Source organism: Cetorhinus maximus, chromosome 25 (genome assembly GCF_964194155.1).
Source record: "Cetorhinus maximus chromosome 25, sCetMax3.hap1.1, whole genome shotgun sequence".
In the NCBI taxonomy this organism is placed as follows: domain Eukaryota; kingdom Metazoa; phylum Chordata; class Chondrichthyes; order Lamniformes; family Cetorhinidae; genus Cetorhinus; species Cetorhinus maximus.
Window position 1 is genome coordinate 45,107,593 of NC_135903.1, and position 6,855 is coordinate 45,114,447.

General features: G+C 45.5%; 1 protein-coding gene across 2 annotated transcripts in view; it reads right to left on the reverse strand.

Annotated features, from left to right (window-relative positions):
- LOC144668097 (KAT8 regulatory NSL complex subunit 1-like) overlaps positions 1 to 6,609 on the reverse strand; it is a 249,087-nt gene extending 242,478 nt beyond the window's left edge. Inside the window, exon 1 of one of the 2 annotated variants that reach the window (XM_078529886.1) lies at positions 6,514 to 6,609. The gene's annotated coding sequence lies outside the window, so the exon portion shown is untranslated. Of the gene's footprint in view, positions 1 to 1,705; positions 1,838 to 6,513 lie in introns of those variants that run through there. The other variant, XM_078529887.1, reaches the window with a different exon arrangement.
- Positions 6,610 to 6,855: the final 246 nt, after the last annotated feature.

A 6,855-nucleotide genomic window follows, 5' to 3' on the forward strand; every position in this document is an offset into this window, starting at 1 on the left:
GCCATTCTTAAAACAGATGCATGTGAGTCACAATCATTAGCCCCGGGTGTCGATTTCTCCTCTGGCCTCCAGCTCAACAATTTCATTGTTTCTCTGTTCCTCTGCCCCAAAGGTGCCAATGCTGCTGGGCACCATTTCATGGACAGCATGCAGTTCCTTACCCAAATTCAAACCTCACTCTAGAGACTTAAGCAAAAAATCTAGGATAACAGTACAGTACTCCAAGGATGCAGCACTGTTGGAGGTGCTATCTTTCAGATGAGATGTTAAACAGAGGCCCCGGTAAACTCTCACATGGAAAAAAAATCCCATGACCCTGGAATCATAGAATCAGTTATTATAGCATAGCCATTCAGTCCATCGAGTCTGCCAGCTCTCTGTAAAGCAATCCAGTCAGTGCCATCCCCCTGTTCTATCCCCATAACCCTGCAAGTTTATTTCCCTTCAGTGCCCATCCAATTCCCTTTTGAAAACATTGATTGTCTCTGCTTCCACCTTGTGGACAGCGGGTCCCAGGTCATTGCCACACACTGCATAGAAAAGTTCTTCCTCACATTCTCCCCACATCTCATGCCCCGAAATCTTAAATCTGTGTCCCCAAGTCCTTGTACCATCAGCTAATGGGACGAGCTTTTCTTTGTCTACCTTATCTAAACCTATCAGAATCTTGTCCCCTCTATCAAATCTCCCCTCAATCTCCTTTGCTCCAAGGAGAACAACCCCAGCTTCTCCGACCTAACCTTGTAACTAAAATCCCTTATCCTGGAACCATTCTGGTAAATCTCCTCTGCACCCTCTCAAGGGCCCTCAAATGCTTCCTAAAGAATGGTGACCAGAACTAGACACAATAATCTTAGTTGTGCCCTAACCAAAGCTTTATAAAGGTGCAGCTTAACTTCCCTGCTTTGTACCCAACACCCCTATTATGAAGCCCAAGATCCCATATGCTTTGCTAATTATTCTCTCAATATGTCCTGCCACACATAAAAGGATCTGTGCACATGCACCCACAAGTCACTGTCCCTGGACACACTTCATTACTGTGCCATGAAGTCTATATTGGCTCTCTCTATCAATTCTGCAAAAATGCATCATCTCACACTTCTCAGAATTAAATTCCATTTCCCTCTTGTCTGCCTATTCTACTAGACTATGTCTTGTTGCAATCAATTGGTATCATCCTCATCATTAGCCACAGCTCCAAGTTTGGTATCATCAGCTAATTTTCTGTATTCCAATATCCAAGTCTTTTATATATGGCAAAAAAAAGTGATCCTAGCACTAAACCTTGGGGAACACAACTGTCTGCCATCCTCCAGTCTGAAAAGCAACCATTTACCATAACTCGCTGTTTTTCTGTCCTTAAGCCATTTTTTTTATCCAAGCTGACACCATCCCTCCTCTTCCACTAGCCTCAATTTTGTAAACCAGCCTTTTCGTGGTACTTTGTCAAAGGCTTTCTTAAAATCAATATAGACATAATCCACGCATTCTCTTCATCAACTTTCTCTGTTACTTCATCAAAAAATTTATTCAGCTTTAGTCAAAGATGATCTGCCTTTTACAAATCTGCGTTGGCTGTTCTTAATTAACTCAAACCTCTCCAAGTGCCTGTTGGTTTTTTTCCCCTGATTATTGTTTCTAAAACCTTATCCACCACTGATGTTAAACTGACCGGTCTTTGGTTAACAGGAATGTCCTTCACCTTTTCTTGAACAAGGGTGTCACATTTGCTACATGCCAATCCTCGGGCTCCTTCTTGATTCTAGGGAACATTGGAGGATTATGACAAGCCCTTTGGCTATCTCCGCACCCAATTCCTTAAGCAACCTGGGATGCAAGCGATCCAGACCAGGCAACTTATCCACTAAGTGGAGCCAGCTTTTCCAGTACATCCTGCCTATCAATTTTCACCCTATGAATTACCTCAACTATCTCTCCTTCGAACGATAGTTTGTCAGCATCCTCTTCAAAACAAAATATTCATAAGTATTCTCATCTTTCCCTGTGCATCTAGGCATACATCACTCTCTTTGTCCCTAACAGGCTCCCTCTTACTGCCCACTTACCATTTACATGCCAGTAGAAAATTCTTGGGTTCCCTTTTATGATAACTGTCATTCTACTCTCATTCTCAATCTTATTTGCCCCTTCACTTCCCCCCTCAACTTATATTTGGCCTTGTTCTCGCTTGAAGAATTCACCTGACATGCATGCATCATCCTCTTTTTTTTGCTTCATCATATTTACTATCTCCCTCGTCATCCAAGGAGTCCTGGCTTTGGTTCGTCCGTCTTTCTCTCTTGTTGAATGTACCCAGCCTGTATCCGAAATATCTCCTCAAAGATCACCCGTTGTTCCAATACAAATTTTCTTATTAGTCTTCGGTTCCATTATACACTGGCTAGATTCCCTCCCATTTTTTGTATTCTTTCACAGGTGTGTGCTTCGCTGGCTGGGCCAGCACTTATTGCCCATCCCTAATTGCCCTTGAGAAGGTGGTGGTCAGCTGCCTTCTTGAACCACTCCAGTCCATGTGATGTAGGCGCACCCACAGTGCTGTTAGGGAGGGAGTTCCAGGATTTTGACCAGTGATAGTGAAGGAACAACGATATGGTTCCAAGTCAAAACAAAAACAAAAATACCTGGAAAAACTCAGCAGGCCTGGCAGCATCTGCGGAGAGGAACACAGATAACATTTCGAGTCCGAATGATCCTTCAACAGAACTAAGTAAAAATAGAAGAGAGGTGAAATATAAGCTGGTTTTAAGGGGGGGGGGTGGGATAAGTAGAGCTGGTTTAAGGGGGGGTGGGACAAGTAGAGCTGGATAGAGGGCCAGTGATAGGTGGAGATAACCAAAAGATGTCACAGACAAAAGGACGAAGAGGTGTTGAAGGTGGTGATATTATCTAAGGAATGTGCTAATTAAGGGTAGCAAACAGGACAAGCAAAGTACAGATAGCCCTAGTGGGGGTGGGGGTGGGGTGAAGGAATCGAAATAGGCTAAAAGGTAGAGATAAAACAATGGATGGAAATACATTTAAAAATAATGAAAATACGTGGGAAAAGAAAAATCTATATAAATTATTGGGAAAAAAAAGGGAGGATCAGAAAGGGGGTGAGGATGGAGGAGAGAGTTCATGATCTAAAATTGTTGAACTCAATATTCAGTCCGGAAGGCTGTAAAGTGCCTAGTCGGAAGATGAGGTGCTGTTCCTCCAGTTTGTGTTGTGCTTCACTGGAACAATGCAGCAAGCCAAGGACGGACATGTGGGCATGAGAGCAGGGTGGTGTGTTGAAATGGCAAGCGACAGGGAGGTCTGGGTAATGCTTGCGGACAGACCGAAGATGTTCTGCAAAGCGGTTACCCAGTCTGCGTTTGGTCTCTCCAATGTAGAGGAAACCGCATTGGGAGCAACGAATGCAGGAGACTAAGTTGAGGGAAGTGCAAGTGAAATGCTGCTTCACTTGAAAGGAGCGTTTGGGCCCTTAGACGGTGAGGAGAGGGGAAGTAAAAGGACAGGTGTTGCACCTTTTGCGGTTGCATGGGAAGGTGCCGTGGGAGGGGGTTGAGGTGTAGGGGGTGATGGAGGAGTGGACCAGGGTGTCCCGAAGGGAATGATCCCGGCGGAATGCCGCCGGGGGGTGGGGTGAAGGGAAGATGTGTTTGGTGGTGGCATCATGCTGGAGTTGGCGGAAATGGCGGAGGGTGATCCTTTGAATGCGGAGGCTGGTGGGGTGATAAGTGAGGACAAGGGGGACCCTATTATGTTTCTGGGAGGGAGAGGAAGGTGTGAGGGCGGATGCACGGGAGATGGGCCGGACACGGTTGAGGGCCCTGTCAACCACCGTGGATGGAAAACCTCGGTTAAGGAAGAAGGAAGACATGTCAGAGGAACTGTTTTTGAAAGTGGCATCATCAGAACAGATGCGACGGAGGCGAAGGAACTGAGAGAATGGGATGCAGTCCTTACAGGAAGCGGGGTGTGAGGAGCTGTAGTCAAGGTAGCTGTGGGAGTCGGTAAGCTTGTAATGGATAATCAAGATAGCAAGAAATGAGTTCCATGGGGCAGGAACAGGCTGGCATGATCGGTCTGCCGGGACAGTCCTGTTTGTGGATTTTGGGTAGGAGGTAGAAGCGGGTCATCCGAGGTTGGGAGACTATCAGGTTGGATGCTGTGGAAGGAAGATCTCCAGAGGAGATGAGATCAGTAACAGTCCTGGAAACAATGGCTTGATGTTCAGTGGTGGGGTCATGGTCCAGGGGGAGGTAGGAGGAAGTGTCTGCAAGTTGACGCTCAGCCTCTGCGAGGTAGAGGTCAGTGCGCCAGACAACAACAGCACCACCCTTGTCAGCGGGTTTGATGACAATGTCAGGGTTGGACCTGAGAGAACGGAGTGCAGCAAGTTCAGAGAGAGACAGGTTAGAGTGGGTGAGAGGAGCAGAGAAACTGAGACGACTAATGTCACGCCGACAGTTCTCAATGAAAAAATCAAGAGAAGGTAAGAATCCAGAGGGATGGGTCCAGGTGGAGGGAGAATATTGGAGGTGGGTAAAAGGATCCGTTGAACAGGGAGAGGACTCCTGCCCAAAGAAGTGAGCACAGAGACGAAGGCGGCGGAAGAAGAGTTCAGCATTGTGCCGAGCCCGAAATTCATTGAGATAAGGGCGTAAGGGTATGAAACTAAGTCCTTTGCTCAGGATGGTGCATGGCTTGGAGGGGAATTTGCAGGTGGTGGCGTTCCCATGTATCTGCTGCCCTTGTCCTTCTAGGTAGCAGAGGTTGGGGGTTTGAAGTTAGCTCTCTTCCAATACAAACTTTCAACTTTAAGGTGTCCCTTGCTCTTCTTCATTTCTGATCTAAATCTCTGATACAATGATCACTTTTATTCAAATGTTCTCCCATGAACACTTGGTATACTCGATCCATCTCATTTCCCAGCATCAGATCCAGCAATGGCTCTTTCCTAGGTGGACCGAGAACATATTGGTCAAGGAAGCTCTCCCAAAACACATTTCAGAAATTCCTCCCCTTCCTTTACTCTAATATTATCCCAGTCAATATCTGGGTCATTAAAGACCTCAATAGCACAACTCTGGCACATCTGATTTCCCTGCGGATTTGCTCCCCTATCTTTCTCTCATTTTTTGGAAGCTAATAAAATACCCCCTATTGTAACTATTTTGCTTCTCCACTCTAACCAAATAGATTCTGTCCTTGCCCCTCAGGGACATCCTCTCTTTCCAACATGACAGTGTCTGCCCTAATCAGTACTGCCACCCCATCTCCCTTTCTTCCTTCCTTTTCTTTGAACACTTGATATCCAGGAGTATTAAACGCCCAGTTCTCACAATCTTTAAGCCACATTTCAATAGTTGACAGTACAGCCTATCTCCATGTGGCTATTTGCGCTTGTAGTTCAACCTTATTCACTACACTTGGTGCATTTACATACATGCATTATAAACCTGTCATAGTGTTCCTCATAGTTCTTATATCTAACATGATATTACTCCCTTTTCTAGTACAATCCAACACCCACTCATTTATGCACCTTATTCTTCTTTTCTACTTCTATATGCTGGCGCCCACCTCCCTGCCTATTTACTTGAAACCCTTCTCAACCCACATGAGTGAACCTCCCTATGAGGACACTGGTCCCAGGTCTTTTGAATAGGCGCTTCCTCCCCCACAACTAGCCTTAATACCCCAAGAGTCTGAAGCTCTCACTCCTGCACCATCCTACAAGCCACGCATTGATCCTTCCTATTTCTACACTGGCTAGCGTGTGGCATTGAAAGCAATCCAGAGATTACTACCTTCAAGGTCCTACTTTTGAACTTCCTTCCCAGGTACTCCCTTCCTCCCAAGGACCTCGATACCTACCACTTCTAAGTCATTAGTACCAACATGTACCACAACTTCTGGCTCACTCCCTTCCCACTGCAGAATAATCTCCATGAAGTCCTTTACCCTGGCACCAGGGAGGTAACACTATCTTGAAGAAATGCAGGGGAATTGTCCCAATGTCCTAGTAATCTTTATCCCCTAACCAACCACACAAACAGATAATCATGACATTGTGACATTGTTGGACCTCACTGCGCACAAAGTCACTACCATGTTTCGTACATTACAACCTTACTCTTCAGAAGTACTTCATTGGCTGTAAAGAGCTTTAGGAAGTCAGAGGTTGTGAACAACACTAAATAAATCCAAGGCTTTCCTTCCCTGTGCCTGGATAATGTGTGCACAGGATATTCAGCTGCTGAGGGCATAATAGTCAAGTCTGATGCTTCCTTTTCCCAAAGATCATTCATCAACGCCACCCCCCACCCCTCTAATCCCCTTCTCTATTCAACCATCAGCAAAAGATAGCTCACTCATATAGACCAGGAGTCAAACTGGAGCCTTTTCATTGTGAAAATATTTCAACCTCTACCTACAACTAGAAATTTCCCTTGTCCCCCGGGAGAAACAAATTCCTAAAGGCACTGTATCATGGAATACCTTGTGTCATGCCCAGTGATGATGTTTCCTTCACGCTGTACAACATCTTATTACGACACTATGAGCCAAAAGGGTTGAGCAGGAAGGAGTACCTGGGGAGAGAGAATTTTTTTTGCCATCAGAAGACCATATGAATAAGTAACTTAGCATCATCCCCATTCAATCAGCACCACATACAAACTGACACACAAACCATACAGCTGGATTTCTGAGGAACTCTCTGAAGAAAATCAAAGACCTCAAATTGTACCCTTCACACATTGGCCATGATCAGAGGGGATCCTGCACAGCCTGAAGCTAACACAAGGAGTTAGATCCCACTGAAAAGGGTGCTAACCTTTA